The sequence below is a fragment of the Eumetopias jubatus genome, unplaced genomic scaffold (genome assembly GCF_037043125.1).
Source record: "Eumetopias jubatus isolate StellerSeaLion01/CBP00866 unplaced genomic scaffold, mEumJub1_p1.0 scaffold_7, whole genome shotgun sequence".
Taxonomy (NCBI): Eukaryota; Metazoa; Chordata; class Mammalia; order Carnivora; family Otariidae; genus Eumetopias; species Eumetopias jubatus.
The window spans coordinates 110131679-110151305 of record NW_028274813.1 but is presented as its reverse complement, the minus strand read 5'-3'; the positions used below and the strand labels follow the sequence as shown (position 1 = coordinate 110151305).

At 38.6% G+C, this 19627-nt stretch overlaps 1 protein-coding gene across 2 annotated transcripts in view; it reads left to right on the top strand.

The window, feature by feature from the left end:
- Nucleotides 1-19627, top strand: part of UACA (uveal autoantigen with coiled-coil domains and ankyrin repeats) — a 101127-nt gene that overhangs the window by 13699 nt on the left and 67801 nt on the right. The gene's annotated exons all lie outside the window — the stretch shown is intronic.

Genomic DNA, 19627 nt, shown 5'->3' with positions numbered 1-19627 from the left:
GAGTGGAGAATAAGAAGAGTACGACTTTTGTTTTTGTACAAAGGAGTTTTGAGTTGGTTAGCTGAATAAAAACACACCTGAGAGGGAAAAATCTTTGTATGGTTACAAAATGCATATTTTTCCCCACTAAACTTTTCATTGTAGAGTAGCACAATGAATGAGAACCTTGCAAACTGTGGAAGACATGACACTGTGCATTTGATAAGAGTTGAAGCTATGGCTAGTATTTTATATTTATGGCTGTTAGGAGCTTCTCATTCCATGGTGTCATTCACAGCTATCAATGTGTTCTTTCTGTTGGTTAGTACCAATAGGCAGAATCCTGGCTTATTTTGCTGGAAACCAGTCTTTGGAATTCTGTTGAGGGACACTCTGTCAACTTGTATGTTTGCCACTGTGTAAGTTATAATTACTCTGAGACTAAACGTTTCAGCAAAATTCAGTTCCATCAATATTTAACAGACTTTTTTTTTTGTCTTAACACTTTTATTGCCTGCCCTCATTTTCTTTTTTTTAAAATTTTTTATTGTTATGTTAATCACCATACATTACATCATTAGTTCTTGATGTAGTGTTCCATGACTCATTGTTTGTGCATAACACCCAGTGCTCCACGCAGAACGTGCCCTCTTTAATACCCATCACCAGGCTAACCCATCCCCCCACCCCCTTCCCCTCTAGAACCCTCAGTTTGTTTTTCAGAGTCCATCGTCTCTCATGGTTCGTCTCCCCCAGCCCTCATTTTCTTGTGACTCCTAAGAATGGTTATCCCACCTCTTGAAGACTGCCCCACCTTGGATCCAGTGTCAGCCTACTGGCAGGCTGTGGGTAATTTTTAGCCCAAGAGTAGCTAAGATTTAGAAAGACTTCTCTTCCTTGGCTAGGGAGGTGAATTTTCTGACGGCTAGCAGACATATTTATGATCTGTTACATTGTACTTGCATTCAACAGATATTTATTTAGCACCAACTGTATGCCAGGTTCTTTTCTTTTTTCTTCCTTCTTTCCTGCCTGCCTGCCTCTCTCTTCCTTCTTTTTCTTCCTCTCCTCCCTCTTCCCTTCTTCTCCTTCCTGTTCTTCCTCCTTTCCTCCACGTCCTCCTCCTCTGTCACTAGATTTGTGTGTTGGGGATGGGAACTGTCTTATACTAAAGTCGGTTAGCTGACTCCCTCCTGAGAAGGCCCTGCCAGCCTGATCCTTAGTTATATCCTTAGTCCTAGTTTTTAATGAACTTCGGGTGGAATAATCTGTATATGAGCTGGTTTTTCATTTGGCTCATTTACCTCCTTTCTAATCTTTGTATCTACAATGAAACGAGTTTTGTGTTATAGAAATTGTCACTGGATTCAGAGTTCTTTGCTTTTTGTTTCCCTAGGTATTACGATTTGTCACTTAGGTGGCACTAACCTTTATTTCCATTTTTATGGTTCATTATTTCCTAAATGTTCAACCTCTTGTTGTGACTAGAAAATCGGCCCCCCCCCAAAGGTGACAATTTTGTGAAATCATCTTTCTGTTTTTAAACCGAGAGAAACTTCAGTTCTCTCTCTCTCTTTTTTTAACCAATTTTAAAATTCGTATTATTTTCTTTCCAAGTTTTAAAATAACCTTACACTTTATTTCTTTAATGCATTTAAATATTTGATTTTTAGCATTTTAGAACTGGAAAGGACCCTAAAGGTTTTCTGGTCCAGTGGCAAAATTACCTTCAAGCTTTTCAGGCACAACCCACAGTTGGAAGCACATTTTCTACTGTGATGCAAAGGTGTGGTAGACAGAATTCTAAAAATGACCACCTATGATCCGCCCCCCCCCCCCGCCCCCCGCTCCCAGGACTTTGCTTGTGATGAGATAATATGCCCATGATTATGTTGCTACATGGCAAAAGAGATTTTGCAGATGTAATTTAAGGTTGTAGTCACTTGACTTTGAGTTAGCCAATAAAGGAGATTACCAAGTGTACCTATTCTAATCACATGAACCCTTTAGAAACAGATTTTTCCCTGACTCACAGCAGAACTGAAAGTCAGAGGTTTGAAGGACAAGAGGGACTTGTTATGTCGTTGCTGGCTCGAGGGTGTATGGGCTGTGGGAGAAGGAATGCCAGTGGCCTTCAGGAGCTGTAGGAGAGAGCATCTGGTCTGACAGCCAGCAGGGAAACAGGGCCTCGGTCCTGCGGCTGTAGGGAACTGAATTCCACCAACAACCTGAATGAGCCTGGAAGCAAACTTGTCCCCAGGTAGGATCCGGGCCTGGCTGGCATCTTGATTTGCGAGACCCTAAACAAAGAACCCAGTCCATCCCACCTGGGCTTCTAACCTACCCGACTGTGAACTAATAAACAGGTGTTGTTTTAAAGCCCCTAAGTTTGTAGTGTATTTTTACACAGCAGTAGAAAACTACTATGCAAGACTATTTTGCAACCATATGAAGAAGTTCTGTGGAAGAGATGGAATTCTTATACGTGAAAAAAATCAGAATAAAAAAATGTAGTTACAATCTGATAATAATCATATAACACATTCACTTGGGAAGAGACCAGCAGGGGATATACAAAGATGATCATCGTTACAAATTATGACATTTTTATTTTTCCATTTTTCATCATGTTACTTTTTATAATTAAAATAGATTTTTATTATTAGAATTTATAATAAACCTATTTATGTAAAACTAGGAACTTAATTTTATTTGGGAATACTGGGAACATGCAAATTCATAGGCCCGAAAGACTCTTGCTGGCAAGTGTTACGTGTGAAAAACTTCTGAATGTTCCCCCTAATTGTGCTTAATTATCGAATAACATGATGCTCATTGGTAGCAAGAATCTGTAGGTAATTAACTAAAACCCCTATATTACCTAACATTTACCACACACTCATTTGCTGAGGAAATAGCTTTTGCTGGCCTCTCTTGTATTGACGAGAATGCACAAGCCTGCACTTTTTTAAAGTTTCTGAGTAGAGGTGTAGGGATGGTCACTGGAAAGGCAGATTTAAGGCTGTCGTGTATGGCCTTTAAAATAAAGACGTGAAAGTACTCCTGCTTGTTATTACTTGTCTTCAAGCCACTTTAAGTCCTTTAGCCTTATTAAAGTTAAAGCCTTAGTTATTGTGAGGAGTCCTGTAAGTTAAACTCTTATTATAAATCAGAGCGCTTTCTATATACACACTGAGGAAGTAGAGCAGCAGTTTTCTTAATTGCTTAGATCTAATTACATTCCTGCTGTGGAACTGTTCTGAGGGCGTGGGAAAGGATGAGTCACAAAAGAGGAAGGAACTACACTTAGGACCCATTATAAAGACGTTTGGGTGTGGTGTGTTTGGGTGTACTCCTAAGACAAATGAAGTGTCTTTAACACAATGAGGCTATCCTGGAGAGTTTTTGTTGTTGTTGGGTCTGACCTGTAAGACAAACTTACCTGTGTCTGCTCCTGACTGCTTCGCAGGGTCGATCCTCCTCAAAGAGGACGATAATAAGGGGAAGGAATGCTGTTGCCTCGTGAAGGTGAAACCCTATCCTCTAAGTTATTCTTGAATCAAACTCATTTCTTAAAACTAACATTGCTAACCCCATGGGATACTATTGCTTTTCATTGTTCCTGGGTGATACCATTGATTCAGTTAAATGGCAATAATTGGAAAAAATGATGAAAATGATAACATTTCAATTTAAAGTGTGAATACACATAGTTAAAAATTATAAAGCACTTTAATTTTTTATTTTTTAGAAGATTTTATTTATTTGAGAGAGAGCATGGCAGAGGAGGGCAGAGGGAGAGGGAGAAGCAGGCTCCTCGCTGAGCAGGGACCCCACCCCCCCCCATGGACCTGACAACGTAGGACCTAAGGATGCAGGGGCTCCATGCTAGGACCCTGAGATCATGACCTGAGCCGAGGGCAGAGGCTTAACTGAGCAAACCAGGCACCCCTGTAAACCACTTTTAAACACGAGGCCAACTTTATAAAGGACAGTTCTGGAAACTTCCTGGAATGCCTGATTTTTCCACCTTCATAATTTCAAAACGTTTAAGTGGTCCGATTGTATGCTTGTAGGTGACCCTTTCTGCTGAGTTCCCCTGTCCCTGTTTGGTGGTATCATTCTGAACAGGCTAAGCAGACCCTGTGGTTCTGTGAGGGGAAACCGATGATGAGTAGGATGTAAATGTCATGGCTTAGTACAGGACAGACCTTGGGAATGTGGGAATCAGGGTGCTGTTTTCTGCTAAGTGCAGTTCCTGCTGGACTGGAGGTGAGATTAAAACAGCAGGCTCTTGCCTCATATTTTTGGCTCACTTTCTGTCCCTGAGAATGAATCTCTCCTTAAATTGGTACCCTAAGCAGATCTCTCCCCAAACCCTGGTCCTGGCTTTGCTCATTGATGCATCATTGGATTAACAAGTTATCCCATTTTCTTTTCTTTTCTCTGAAGGAGAAACTCTTCTCTTTTGCCCAGAGAATCTACAATGAAGTTCTTCTATATATGGTTCTCGTATATGTGACTTGGTTGGTTCTTGTATATATGACTTGACTTGGCCATTGCTATCACAGACTTATACATTAATGTAAGAGAGTATTCAGTTGACAAAGATTTGTAAGATTTTTTATGCAGCTGAAGTAGTCTGATTTATATATATCATTTTAGCAATGTAAGTATTGTGAAAACAGATCAGTAAGTATTTCATGACTGACGGCTGGCTTTTCTAATGTGTTGTTCGTGTTTCTTTTTTAAAAGTCGAGGCAGTATTCTGGTTTGTTGTGCTTACTTTTTAAATTAATACACTCTATTTCTGTAATTTATTACAGAAGCTTTCTGTGGTGTATTTCACATCTGTACCAGCCGTTGGATTGAGAGGTGGAATTGGGAGGTAAATTGCCATTGTCATGAAATGGGTAAAGGAGTAGACATGAAACATAGTTCTGAGACAGAATTTTATGTTTGGAGGTTGGGAGAGAAACAACGTGATTGATTGTTCTTCAAAGAAATAAATAAAAATCAACCTGGGACTTAGATATGCATTACATACCAAATTCTAGAGTATTAATTTAGTTTAACTTCTAACACAATTATCTTTCCTACTGACTTCAACAATATGGTGTAAAATTTTCGGTTAAATTATATAAATTAGCAGGAATCTATCATCAGTGGACTTTTGCATGTTTAATATGTAGTCCCGTACATCTTACATATCTATAAAGTTAGAATCATTTGAATAGCCTTTTAAAGCAAAATTAGTTTATTGGCAGGAATAAGACCAAATTATCTTTAACCTTAATTCATCTCTTTATAGCAGTGGTTCTCAGCTGCAGGCAATTTTGTTTTCTTGGGCACATTTGGCAAAGTCTGGAGTTACTTTTGGTTGTCACAACTTGGGGTTTACTGCTGATGTCTAGTGGGGGGTAGATGCCAGGGAGGCTGCTAAACATCCTGTAATGCAGAGGATAGCCCCTCCACAACAAAAACTTCTGTGGTTCAAAATGTCAGTAGTACGAAGTCATAACAAAGTATACTTTATGTCACCCTTTGCATTTTCCATTATTCCCCCATCTTAGGTGAACCGGGATTTTTAAAAAGTGCTCTTATCATGATATTTGGTAGATTGATTAGAAAAATGGCCCCATTCTCTACCCTTCCTTGTATCGACAGTCTGCAATGTGACTGTTTTCCTGCCTCTTGAATCTAGGTTGTGCTTCACTTTGGACAATAGAAAGTGTTGGAAATGATGTTAAGCCCGGATCTCAAAAGATCTTTCATGCTTCTGTTCTTTCTTTTGAACAAGCCCATGCCAGACTGCTAGTCAGCAGTTGCTCCTGTTACCCCAACTGTCAGCGGCCAATCACCAGACATGGGAAAGAGGCCATCCTAGAACAGCCAGCCCCCAACCAACTTGGGCAGTTGGTAGTAGACGCATGCACAGTCCTGAGATTACTTAGTCTGGCCCAGCACAGCAAAACTGCCCAGTTGACCTGTAGACTTATGAGCAATAATAAATGGTAGCTATTTTAAATCACTGTGTTTTGGTTTTGCAGCAATAGAAAACTGATACATTATGATATAGTAACGCTTTTGTGGAGGAATGGACATTTTTGCTTTTTCGTCGAATTATTAATAATTCCAGGCTGAAGGCTTGTTAAAAAAGCCACGATAGGGGATTGTATTTGTTGTCTTCATGTTTTAAAAACAGGAAAGCCATTAAGATTGGAGTCAAGTAAACAAAGGGGGAAAAGTGGAAAGAGAATATATCAGTGATCTCTTGGGGTCTGGATCATGTTTGGGTAATGGTTTTGGATTGTATTTGGATCCTCATCTGAAGAGTTCAGCAGGCCAGTTTTTTTTGTTTGCTTGTTTACAGAACATCTCGTGTATTGGGTTTGTTTGATTGCTGCCTAATTATTACTTTTAGGTTCAATATTTGTGGCAAATATTGATCTGACTTGTTTTAAAAACAATTCTGATTGTTGTGTGGAGAATAACTGTGGGGAGCAGGGGACAAGGGTGGAAGTGAGGAGACCAGTTAGTAGATTATTGTAATCCAGTCCAGGATGCAGACACTAGAAAAAAATGTAATCTGTAATAGGTCTTATTGCCATTGATTAATCTAAATTAATTTTATACTAGGCTATTTTTAAAACTTTCTTTTGCATCTTCCACATACTGTCACATTAATGGTAAGTTCAGGAGGGGTGTGAGAAGGGGAGAACAAATTGCATGTGTGAGGCTCTGTTATTATTTGTGTTATTGGAAAAGCCTAAGCAAATTATTTATTTGTAGTAGTTGGCCTCTAAATGTGGCTCAGTTCTCTGTTGAAGGACTGTGGACTGGCAATTTTTTTTTTTTAAAGTAAAAAGCTGTGATTGAGGTACAAAAGATACTCCTTTAAAAGATCCAAACATCATCTATATAACAAAATTATTATATTTTATAAATACATATAAGCAAATAGACTGACAAGTGTTTTTAAATATAGAAGAGATACTGTGCAAGTTAAAAACTGAATAAAACTTATAAGAAGGACTCTAATATAAAATTTAAGATTTTGACCTAGAAAAACACCATTTTTCTTCTCTGATGTAGACATTTATAAGACTCTGTATGAAATATCTCACTTTTCTTAATCTGTTTACAATATAGGAGTGGTTCTCAAATAGGGTACTGCTACATTCAAAAGGGACTGTCTTCCAAGACATTCTGCCTCAGACACTTAGGAGAGCCATTGATTCAAATTAGTCTACCAGCTCTGAACAGTGATGATTTTAAAGCACCACGCGACTCTTCTGGATCTCAGATCTGCTCATTGTAAAACATTTTCCACATCCTTGAAAGGTCTCTCACAGTGGTGTCTCATGGACATTATATTATTTCTCTGAAATAAGAGTATCACTCATCATCATGTGGGAGCCAGTGAGCTGAAACTCTTGTGACAACACAGTGCCTAGCCCTGCCATTAGCAAAGGTCGTGTGCACTGTCACCATCAGCCAAAAGGTTACAAGCCTAAGCATTTATTAACTACAATTAGAATAATCACCCCAAGGGGCGCCTGGGTGACTCAGACAGTTGAGCATCTGACTCTTGATTTTGGCTCAGGTCATGATCTCAGGGTTGTGGGATTAAGCCCTGAGTTGGGCTCCACACTCAGAGCAGAGTCTGCTTGAGATTCTCTTTCTCCCTCTCCCCACTGCTTGGACTCGCTCGCTCTCTCTAAATAAATAAAAGAATAATCACCTCAATCTAAATAAGTACAGTCCCTCTGTTAATATGATAATAAAGATAATTGAGATGATAAAGCAGATCTATAGAGATATTATTGACAATAAAGATATTGAAGCTTCATTTTTCAAGTACAGGAAGTATTTGAAGGTCTGTTGATTATGTTGGCATTCTATTAAAATCAGTACAAAATATTTTAATTCCATTTGTATAATAAAATATAATTTTTAGAATAGTTTGCTATAAGTAAGAATTTGACTATAAAAACAAAATACTTAAAGCATCCTAATGAATATGGAAACTACTTATTACTTCATACCAAATTTATTCTTCATAGACAGCTGTTTATTTTAATGATGTAAAGTAGAATGTGAGACATTCAAAATTGCTTTTAATAGTTGTTAAATATTTTTAAAACATGAAAATTAACTAATTTAGAAGTTTGGCAATTTCTTTTTTTTTTTAAGATTTTATTTATTTGACAAACAGAGAGAGCATAAGCAGGGGGAGTGGCAGGCAGAGGGAGAGGGAGAAGCAGGTTCCCTGCTGAGCAGAGAGCCCAGCACCGGGCTTGATCCCAGGACTTGAATCATGACCTGAGCCGAAGACAGCTGCTTAACCAACTGAGCCACCCAGGTGCCCCAGAAATCTGGCAATTTCTTCCAAACCCCAAACCAGGGATGTTTCCCATAAAGGTAACTGCTGGTACACTATTAGTATTATAATCCACCCAACATTAAATTCTAAAATCAATTTAGAATACCTGAAATAACAAAGATAGTAAAACTAAAGCATTTGTTATTTACTCCTTTTTAAAAATGTTTGTTTTCTCTGATCATGGAAGATTTAAATCTTTCGAAATTATCATTTAGGCTTGTCAAGGTGTCCAAAGTATATTTATTATGTGAAAAAAGCAAGTTGGAGAATGGTCCATTAGTATAATCCCTGTTTGATTAGTGGAGATTTTTTTTTTTGAAGATTTTATTTATTTGTCAGAGACAGAGACAGAGAGAAAGCACAAGCAGGGGAAGCGACAGGCAGAGGGAGAAGCAGGACTCGATCCCAGAACCCCGGGATCATGACCCGAAGGCAGACACTTAACTGACTGAGCCACCCGGGCCTCCCTGGAGATTTTTTTTTTTTTAATTAGAAAAATATATGCCAAATTCTTCACTAAACTCTTAAAAATAAATTCCTTTGATTAAGGGGTTCAGGAACATGGGGTTCTCAAACATTCCTGGACCACACTTGAAGAGATGAATTTAGAAAGCTTGGAATGGTGGCTACCTGCGTTTTGAATAAACACACACATTTAACGCAAATGGTTTGCCTGCTATATTCTGAGCTGCCCTATGAAGGATCTTCGATGGTGCAGGGACAAAGGAAGAAATACAGGCTGTAAAGGGACCCTACCTTCAAACAGAGCAACTCCTCTTTCTTTGTTCATTTCTGGGCTTCTTTGAAGAAAATTTTTTGAAATTAAAACGGTTTGAAAACCACCATCTGAGGTAACTGCCCATACCCAATAGAACACTTTGAGGATATTCAATAATTTTAAAATCTTAAGCATCACTACCTTATGTTTATTTGATGTTTTAAGTTTTTGAGAACACTTTGAACAATTCTTTTAATTTTAGCCAATTAAACCTGAGCAGGACAGGTGGAAAGTATAATAGGACTTGAAATATTTGTATAATGATGAAGTATCTCAAATAATTTATAAGTAGGTTGTCAATATAAGTTTATCTGCTCCGTGGATAGTAGAGTTGAGAAAAGTATTTAAAGTAGAGGCAGTCAGTTTTAGAATGCTTTCTATTATTTCTGTCTGAAATGATATAAAATAATTTTGAAGGAACCTGTTTGTTTGGATTATGTGCTGTTTCTAGTTGTTATACAATAATTGTTTATGTAATAAAATGAGAAAAAACTTTATCAGTATTGTGCTTTGTTAAATGATATTTTTATGATTTTTAGAAACATAAATGTAAATTTTCCTTTTCTAGATTACTATGTCCCTCACCCCCAAAATGCCAGGGAACAGAAAGGAGACTTTACCTATACTGTTGGATCTTTCTAAAAACATGTGTATGTATAATTCTTAATCTAAAATCCATTAGCTTAATCCTAAAGCAAAAGCTGCCTGTTTTCTTAACCTTGTACTTCAACCACAGCCTACACATAAAGTGAAAGAAATTCAGAGTTTCAGAGTTTAAGATGGAAGCAAAGAATGTCCCTGACTGAGGGTGAGTGTGTTAAGATCACCTGGACTTGCCCCACGTGGTGTCCACAGCAGAGCTTTGGTGGCAGCTCCAATTCTTCTCTTCAGGAGGTTTCTAGAAGGCAGGTGACTCTCGGGCCACTGTCTAGCTCCAGACTTGGGCTCAGTTCAATTATGGTTCCCATTATTTGTTTTCTGTGAGATTTCCCTTGTGGGTCTTTGCGTATCTTTATGATAAATCCTGTTTTTCATAAGGCAACTGAATGGGTGTTTCTTATAAGATAAGCTTGAACAGAATATTATTCATTATAGAAAATTTAGAAAATACAGGGGGGAAAAAAAGTCTTCTCTAATCCCACATTATATAGCTGTTAACTCTTTGGTTATTTCCTTCCTTTTTTTTTTTGAGTGTTTACTTCTTAAAACTGTGATTTTTACAACCTTGATTACAGTTTGCATGCCTTTTCAATGTACTGAGCTCTTTGATCTTATCTCTAGTTCAGAAGAAAATTAAAGTAAAGCCAAGTGAAATGAGAATAATTGGAAGAAACTGTAGGGAATACGTATTTTTAAAACATATTTAGTTAGAGATTTAGTTTATCATTATGAAAAGAATAGCAAAGAAGCTTCTAGACTGATGAGAAAGTAAGTATTGCTTATAGTTTTTATAGTTTCCTCTGTGCTTCTAATATATTCTGTATCTTGTAAAAGTTTGAATTAGAAGTTTTGTTAGAGGAGACTCAGTTCCTGTTGCAAGGTGAAGGTCTTTTGTCACCTTGATAAATTTCACCTAGCCTTGTTTGAGCAGAAACTCAATCTTGACTGGATTTGAGGATGCTGAGTTCTGTAAGTTCACTGTGGTGTTGTATCATCTTATTAATGTATAAGAACTAAATAGCTGACCAGTGGGCTGGTTACTTCCATCCAGTCTCTCCCTAATCTGGAAGCAAGTTTATCAGAAGCTTACTTGTTGAATTACAACACTAGGGATGAATGGGAGGATGCAAATGTGTAAAGCCGTGGTGTTTTGAAGACTAGATGTCTTCTCCATATTGGATTGTTCCTGCATGGTCAGTGCCAGAATTCCTGAAAACCTTCCTTATCAGCACACCTCTATTCTTATTCAAGCACGTTTACAGGTACTTCATTGGTGCCCCCACTCTTGGTTCAGTGATAACGAAGGAAATATATTGTTGAGCTGTCACAGTCCCTCCACCTCCATGGGGACTGTGGAGAGTTAAGAGCTGTATCTTAAGAGGTGCTCCTTAAGGTGGGAAGGAAGGACACTGTGAAAGTCCAAAAGATTTCCCTTCCAAACAGGACAGAGGAAGGTTTGCCTGAAGTGGTTGTCTACCTCCTTTCACAACCCTTAGCAGCAAATGCTCCCTGTGACAATTAAAATGAGTGTGCTGTTCTTAACATTATTGACTACTGCTTTATCCTCAGAGACCAGGGAGGCCTGTGCACCTTCTTGGTCAAAAGGAAGGAGAGCTAAATTGATTTATCCCTATTCGCCATGGGAGAGGCCACATATACACCAAGTTTTTACCATTCCTGGACTTGATGATTCCCTGAGGTCTTGATTCTATTACAAATCTGAGATATATTTTAAAATTTAATTTCCTTTAACATAAGGGAAGAAATTAATTTCTGGATTTTCTACATATAATGCAGCTTGTGGGGAAGAAAATATTGCTACTTTGCAGTTATAGGATGTACTAGCAATCTTATAATTTAATTTTTTTAAAAGGACTTTATTTATTTGACAGAGAGAGACGCAGCCAGAGAGGGAACACAAGCAGGGGGAGCAGGGGAGGGAGAAGCAGGCTTCCCGTGGAGCAGGGAGCCGGAGGTGGGGGCTCGGATCCCAGGACCCTGGGATCATGACCTGAGCCCTGGGATCATGACCTGAGCGGAAGGCAGATGCTTAACGACTGAGCCACCCAGGCGCCCCTATCATAATGTTAATCTTAAAAATAAAACTGCCAGGGGCGCCTGGGTGGCTCAGTCGTTAAGCATCTGCCTTCCGCTCAGGTCATGATCCCAGGGTCTCCAGATCGAGTCCCGCGTCAGGCTCTCTGCTCAGCGGGGAGCCTGCTTCTCCCTCTCCCTGCTGCTCCCCCTCCTTGTGCTCTTTCTTTGTCAGATAAATAAAATAAAGCTGCCAGTTATTTTACCAGCAAAAATGAGTTTATTTGAGGATAGGAGAGGATTACAATTTAGGGTAAGCAAACTGTTGCAAAACCATAGGGAAGTCTTGATAAATGAGAGGAACACTCTCATAAACGAAGAGGGTAGGCGCAGTTAGAAGGGCTGTTATAAACAAAAAGTCCATTGGAGTAAAGTGGAGTTTGAAGTATAGCGGCTTTTCATTGGCTGAGTAGTTATGACAGTCTCTCATTGGCTGGCTGTTGCTGGGACCTGAGGAAAACTTTTCTTCCTCCTGCCGAGGTAGTAAAGTAGTAGCTAATAGTACTGATGTGCAAGGTGTGTCTTTTCCTGTTGGGTACAGTTGAGGCATGGTGGAGCCTGAGAACCCCGCTTCTGGCTTCCTGACTATTTTAGTGAGGTTTCCCTTTATTAATTTTCGCTAAATAAATCTATCAAAGAATTTAATCTGAGAGATGCATTGCAAACCTTGTTGCTTTCTTTGGTTCGGGCTTTCCAGATTTTATTTTCTGGCTCGGTGTAAATGAATAGAGGAGAAAGCCATTTGGGGCCAAAATTTACAATATATACTTGGGAATACTTACTATACAAAGAAAGAATTTAATCTGTAAAAGGGTCAAACTCCTTAGGGCAATCGTAGGTACACCTTGGGTTAAAAGAGTGAAGTATCCATACTTCCCAGGGAAACCACGAAGCACACCTTTTAGCTGGTTATTGTTAGCTCTACTAATTCATTTACCACAGGTTTCCTTGAAAAGTGAAACTCCCTAGTACAGTATAAAACACTCAGTTTCAGACACATTTTCAGTTGGATAGTTGTTAGAAAAAACAAAGCGTACACATTAAAAATTTGAATTGGAAGTGTTAAAGGACTGTCATATGTTAGGTTTCTGTGTTTTTAAAGATTCATCTCTTTGAAGGACACAACTTTTTCTGAGTGTATGTGTATTTTCTATCAACTAGCCTGAGAAGCAATACAAAGCCAAGTATTCATAAATGTTATTTATATGGTCACCTTCTATCTGAAGTAGTTAGGTTTAGAAAGAATTCTTTAATTTCAGTATTTGTTAATTTCAGTTTATTTAGTCACTCAACAGATACTTAATTGCCTACTTCATGCAGAGAAGTGGCTAGGTTGTGAGGACTCTGTGTACTCCTTGCTCTTGAGGAACGTGTAGACAGAGGATTGGGGGAGACCTTATTACAATGCTAACACACTTAAACATAAAGCTACCACTCCACATAATCTCTATGAAGGAGAGGTATTCCAAAATATGTTAACAGGGAAGGCCTGAGTTGGCCTGGGAAGTCAGAGAAAGTTTCTCTGAAAAAGCTGAGCTGAGATCTAAAAAACCAGGTTGTTGTTAAGTAGCCTAGAGGAAGTGAAGGGTGTTCTCAGGGACCCTGTGGGGGAACTCGGTACTTCTGAAGAACTTCCCTCTGGGAAAAGAGATTGGAGGGCTAGAGAGAGAATATCCAACTTCAAGATTATACTTCAGAGGTCATAGGGGCCAGACTATGAAGAATCTTTGAGACCATGTTAAGGATTTTGGTCTTGAGAGCAATAGGAAGTTTTTACAAAAGTGTTAAGTACAGTAAGTTTATATTGTGAAAGTAGACCTATTCGAATTCTTTAGTACTTACACTTTTTTTTTTTTTTTTTAAAGATTTTATGTATTTGACAGAGAGAGAGCATAAGCCAGGCGAGTGGCAGGCAGAGGGAGAGGAAGCAGGCTGTCCGCCGAGCAGGGAGCCCGATGCGGGGCTCCATCCCGGGACCCTGGGATCATGACCTGAGCCGAAGGCAGTCGCTTAACCAACTGAGCCACCCAGGCGCCCCTAGTACTTACACTTTCTAACCATAGCTCAGCACCTTGCTGGTGATAGTAGTAGTTAGTAGTAGTAGTGATACTTAACTGCCATTTGTCTTGCACATATTCTGTGCCAGTACTTTGGAACATACCCAAGGTATAAATATATTAACTCTAATTCTTTTAACTAGTGAGGTGGTTGATCTTTTACAGATGAAGTTCAGAAGGTTTAAGTAATTTAACCAAGGTCATTAGCAAATAAGTGATCAAGCTGGGAACTCAGTCCAGGGTTTTCTGATACCAAATCCCTGTTGGTTAATAGGAAATCACTCAGAAATTGTCCACTATCCACTTCTGGCCTAATGGTACGTTCAGACAGGTTTTTAATGATGTTTTTAATAATGGTAAATTAATGCTTTTCCTTTGATTATTCACACCTAATTGAAAGAAAAAAAGCTTCTCTTAGTTGCCAGCAGAGGGAGCCAGAAAGAGTGATACTTTAATAAAGTTTTGGAATTCTCCAAGTTAGGAGTATTCATTCGTAAGTAATTCTGTTGAACTCCTATTAGTTGTTAATATGAAATATGTATATAATATGTTATCATTTTTATTTTATTTTATTTTTTAATTTTTAAAAAAGATTTTATTCATTTATTTGACAGAGAGAGACACAGCGAGGGAGGGAACACAAGCAGGGGGAGTGGGAGAGGGAGAAGCAGGCTTCCCGCGGAGCAGGGAGCCATCTGATGCTGGGCTCCATTCCAGGACCCTGGAACCACGACCCGAGCTGAAAGCAGTCTCAGCCCAACGACTGAGTCGCCCAGGCACCCCTCATTTTGATTTTATTTATTTATTTTTATTTTTTAAAGATTTTATTTATTTATTTGGCAGAGAGAGAGCAGGGAGAGTGGCAGGCAGAAGGAGAGGGAGAAGCAGGCTTCCCGCAGAGCAAGGGAAGCTCGATGTGGGACTCTATCCCAGGACCCTGGGATCCTGACCCCAGCTGAAGGCAGTCGCTTAACCAACTGAGCCACCCAGGCGCCCCCTCATTTTTATTTTAAAAGTATGTGTGTATCTAAGTATTGAGAATATGGAAAGATAAGAAAATATGAAGTTATTGTTATCTCTTAGCAGTGGTTTTGCTAGGTTATCTTTTCCACCTTTTTTTGGGCGTACATATTAGTCTTGTCTAATTTTTCTACAATGAACATGTATTATGTAGTAAGAAATAACTCTTGTTGTTTATGTGAGTAGTGTAAGGGCTATAAATGGTTTTTAAAGTGTTTGTTCTTTTAGTCTGAGATGCATCACCCATCATTTTAATGCATTATTAATTTACTTGGGAAATCTTTTTCGTATTGACAAGGTAAATTTAGGCCATCACTTATCTGAATCTTTACAATTCTGAATTACTATAGCCTACATTTAAGAAAATGTACCCAGGGCACCTGGGTGGCTCAGTTGGTTAAGCGACTGCCTTCGGCTCAGGTCATGATCCTGGAGTCCCTGGATCGAGTCCCGCGTCGGGCTCCCTGCTCAGCGAGGAGCCTGCTTCTCCCTCTAACCCTCCCCCCCTCTCATGTACTCTCTCTCTCTCTCATTTCTCACTCTCTCAAATAAATAAATAAATCTTTAAAAAAAAAAAAAGAAAATGTACCCAGTAGAAATTAAAACAATGTATTGTTTTAGATTTCTGGTTGTCACATTAATAAGAATATTGTAGAGTATAAAAGAAAAAATCCATTATGAATAATATATTTGTTTAATAAGATTTAGACTTAGAACTGAGTTTATGGTATCAGTTTTCTCTTGCATCTGTCTTAAAGAATTGGTAAATAGTATAAAATCAAGTTATCACTTCAGTGGAATGATTACTAAATAATCTGTTACTTTAAAGTTTAAAATTAGTTAGTCTTGGAATTTGAATTTTAACTCTGCCACTTAGTAGTTATTTAATGTTGGCAAGTTACTGAACCTCCCTAGGTTTCTTTTGCTTTATATGGGGAATGAAGATGGTAATAAAAGTCTTTTTAAATTATAGTTGAGGACTATGTGAGTGTTTATTATTAACAATAAATGTTAATTTATCAGGTTTGCAACCTTAGTTTTATTTTTGCCACAACCTCACTTTCAACAACTAAACTGAATTGATTTATCCTCTATAGAATCCATATTTACCCATACCAATAGGTGCCATAGAAACATCGATCCACGAACTGTACTCACCTACAACCATAGGCATCTCACACTATAGTCAACTACCAAAATAATAGCCATGCATCACATAATTCTTTCCCTTTTAACCTTTGTTTCATTTAGTTTCTGCACTGATCAACTTTGCTGCAGAAACAACCCACAAATCTTGGTGGTTTATAACTATTATGTTACACGTAGACTTTGAGCTGCCTCTACAGAGTGGCTCTACTCCACACGTTTTCATTCTAAGACCCAGACGGAAGGAGCAGCCTCTGTCTGGACCTGCCATTTGCATGGTAGTGAGAACTCAGAGGGTTGTCTGAAACCTGTGATGGCTCTTAAAGCTTCTGCTCAGGTGTGCAGTGCGTCATGACTGCCAAAGCAGGTCACGTGGCTCGGCTCTGAGTAGTGAGGTGTAGGGACAAATACTCTTCCCACTGGAAGTGTAAGCAAGTTATAAATCAGAGGCAGGAATGTGGAAGCCTCTTCCAAGGATGGGGGTGGTAAATAGTGAACAATAATGTCATCTACTACAATTTATCTTCTTCATCCCAAATGCCAACTTCCTTATCTTGTGCTTACAAAATACATTTTTCTTTTTGTCGAGGGAAGTATCTCAAAAATTTCTTTCAATCACATTACTTTTGAAGTCTAGAACCTCATTAGAATTTGTATGTCTTTTATGTATATAGATTTTCTTGACCCGGAGACCAGTTATTTTTCTACCCTCCCTCTTTCCAACATACAGTGATGGAACAGGGATAGGCTATTGACAGTAAACATTCCTGTAAGGAAATGGGAAGGATGGAGGCACCCAGCAGTCACTGACAATTGTAAAAATCCTGTTGGATAAATGTAATGAGGGCTCCTTTTCTTGGCACTGGGGGATGTTCCTTGATTTGGCTCTGGTTATGCTCCTGTGTGTAGCTCCCTAGTCCATTGTTTTCCATGGCTCTTGGCTGTGCCCTTCGTGAATGTTTCCTTTAATATATCATCCTTGTCCATATTTGAATAGAGTGTTGGAGGGTATGCCCTTGTTGACTGGGGAATGAGGTAAGGGTTGAATGGCTTTCCTGGCCTGCTTCTTGCCTGTAGAAACCTGGGGACCCAAATATGGTCTAGAAGAGTAACAGACTCTAAACCCAGGCTGGGGGTTGTTTTGGAAGTTGTCTTGGGTCTTTTTAACTATTTGGTTGAGTCAGATCCATGTACTAATTACTATATCCTTGATTTTTGGCATATGCATTTTTCTCTAGACTTCAATACAGTTACCTTGAGCTTATTGGGGTTCTGTGGGACCACATCCTTAGTCTCTTCCTGTGGGCAGAGCTCCTCCTCTGAGCCATTTTGTTTCATTGAAAGGGTTTACTGGGTGAAAGGAAAACACTTGTTTCCTTTACTCACTATTCACTGAATGGTTCTTTTGTACTTCAGGTGTGTGTGTGTTTTTCCACACCAAGCGATTCCCCAATTCTCTGTGAGAACCAACCCGGTGTCCTACAGTTTAACTTAATCCTGATACTGACTACCTAGAATTAGCTCAGACCCCACAGGTTAAGGGCTCAGCCCCACAAGACTGTCCCCCTCTCACTTCGGACGCCAATCACAAGTCCAGTCTTTTCACCAAGTTATCTCATTTTTTACACGTTAACAGTTTATTTACCACTACATGATGTGGTCTGCCATTTTTCCAACCTCCGATAACGGTTTCCTTGCTGTCCATTACCCAACTTTAAAGCCCACATCACATATTTTTATTATTTTTGGTGGTGGTAGGTTGTTAAGGTTGCACCCTGGCTTCTGGTGGCAATGTCTGCAGTGTTCAGCTTTGTTGTAGTAATTACTTCGAATTGCAGTGGCTTCTCGAAATAACAAACTTACATTTCCTACTATATATTGTAGACTGTGGGTCAGCTTGGTAGAAGCAGCCTGTGGCTCCCCTCCAGAACCAAGGTTAAAGGAAAAGCCCTTATATGAGATACGCTAGTCTCTTGACGACTGAAGCAAGAAGACTGGCACAAAACTTGGACTGTTGCTTCAAGTTTTTGCTTAGATGTGATGTGTATCACATCTGTTCACATTCTCTTGGCCGAATCATATCTCATGGGTGATCCCCAAGTCAATTACCTAGGGATGACTATTCTTTCCCTGTGAGATGCTACATAAATCACACATCTACATATGGAGAGATATATAAATGTGTGTGTGTGTGTAATAATAATCTTACAAGGAAACAGGAATGAATAGTCTCAAATAATAATAATACAGTCTACCATAACTTTATCACATAGTTTTGGATGGTGCATAAAAAGTCAGAATATACACACACACACACACACACACATATACATATATATACACACATACACATATACACACATATATATTTTAATTTAGTGGTATATTACCTTAATATACTATGTCTGGCTTCTCCAGAGAAATAGAGCTAGTAAGATATATATATTTATAGATCTATATCTATGAGAGAGATATTTATTTACTGTAAGGAATCGGCTTACACAATTGTGGGGGCTAGAAAATCCAAAATTTGTAAGGCAGGCCAGCAGGCTAGGAGCTCAGGCAGGATTTCTGTGGTATAGTCATGAGACAGAATTGCTCCTTGTCAGGGAATCTTCAGTTTTTGCTCTTAAGGTCTTAAAGTGATTGGATGAGGCCTATCCACATTATCAAGGGTAATCTCCTTTAACTCAAGTCAACATATTTTAGATGTCAGTCACATCTACAGAATACTTTCCTGGCAACATCTGAGTTCATGTTTGACAAAACACTGGGCACAAAGCTGAGCCAAGGTGATACAGAATTTTACTGTCATATATCTCTAGTGCTATTTTGCAGATAGTAGAATATGAACACAGAGTACTCTCTCGTAGGTCTCATTGTAAGGCACAAACAAATTAGCTTGATCATAGCTAATAAACTCAGTATGTTTTGGCTGAAGATAATTGAATACCTAAAACAGGGCTTGGCAAACTGTGGCCCACTGCCTGTTTTTATAAATAAAGTTTTATTGGAACACAGACATGGTTATTCTTTATATATTGTCTATGGCTGTTTTCATTCCATAATGGCTGAGTTGAGTAGTTAAAATAGAGACCGCATGGCCTGCAAATTCTAAAATATTTACTGTCTAGCCCTTTACAGAAAATGTTTGCCAACCGTTACTATATAGAAAAGGATCTTGTGGTTCTTGTTTTGTAATGGCCTACTCCTAGTGCAGTGTCTCCATTCAAGGATAAATATATACTCATTAAACACTACAGTAGTAATATTTTATTGCTTAAAGTCACAAATTTTATTAGATTCATAAAAATTAATGGTTTCTTAATTTTTATTGCATAGCCATTCAGATTTTCTTTTAGATCACATATAGATTCAGTCTTTGTGGATAAAATGCATATGAATGCTATTAGTTTTAAATGAATACTCATGTATCTTTGGGAATGGAAAGTACTTTTTTTTAAAAAGATTTTATTTATTTGAGAGAGAGAGAATGAGAGATAGCAC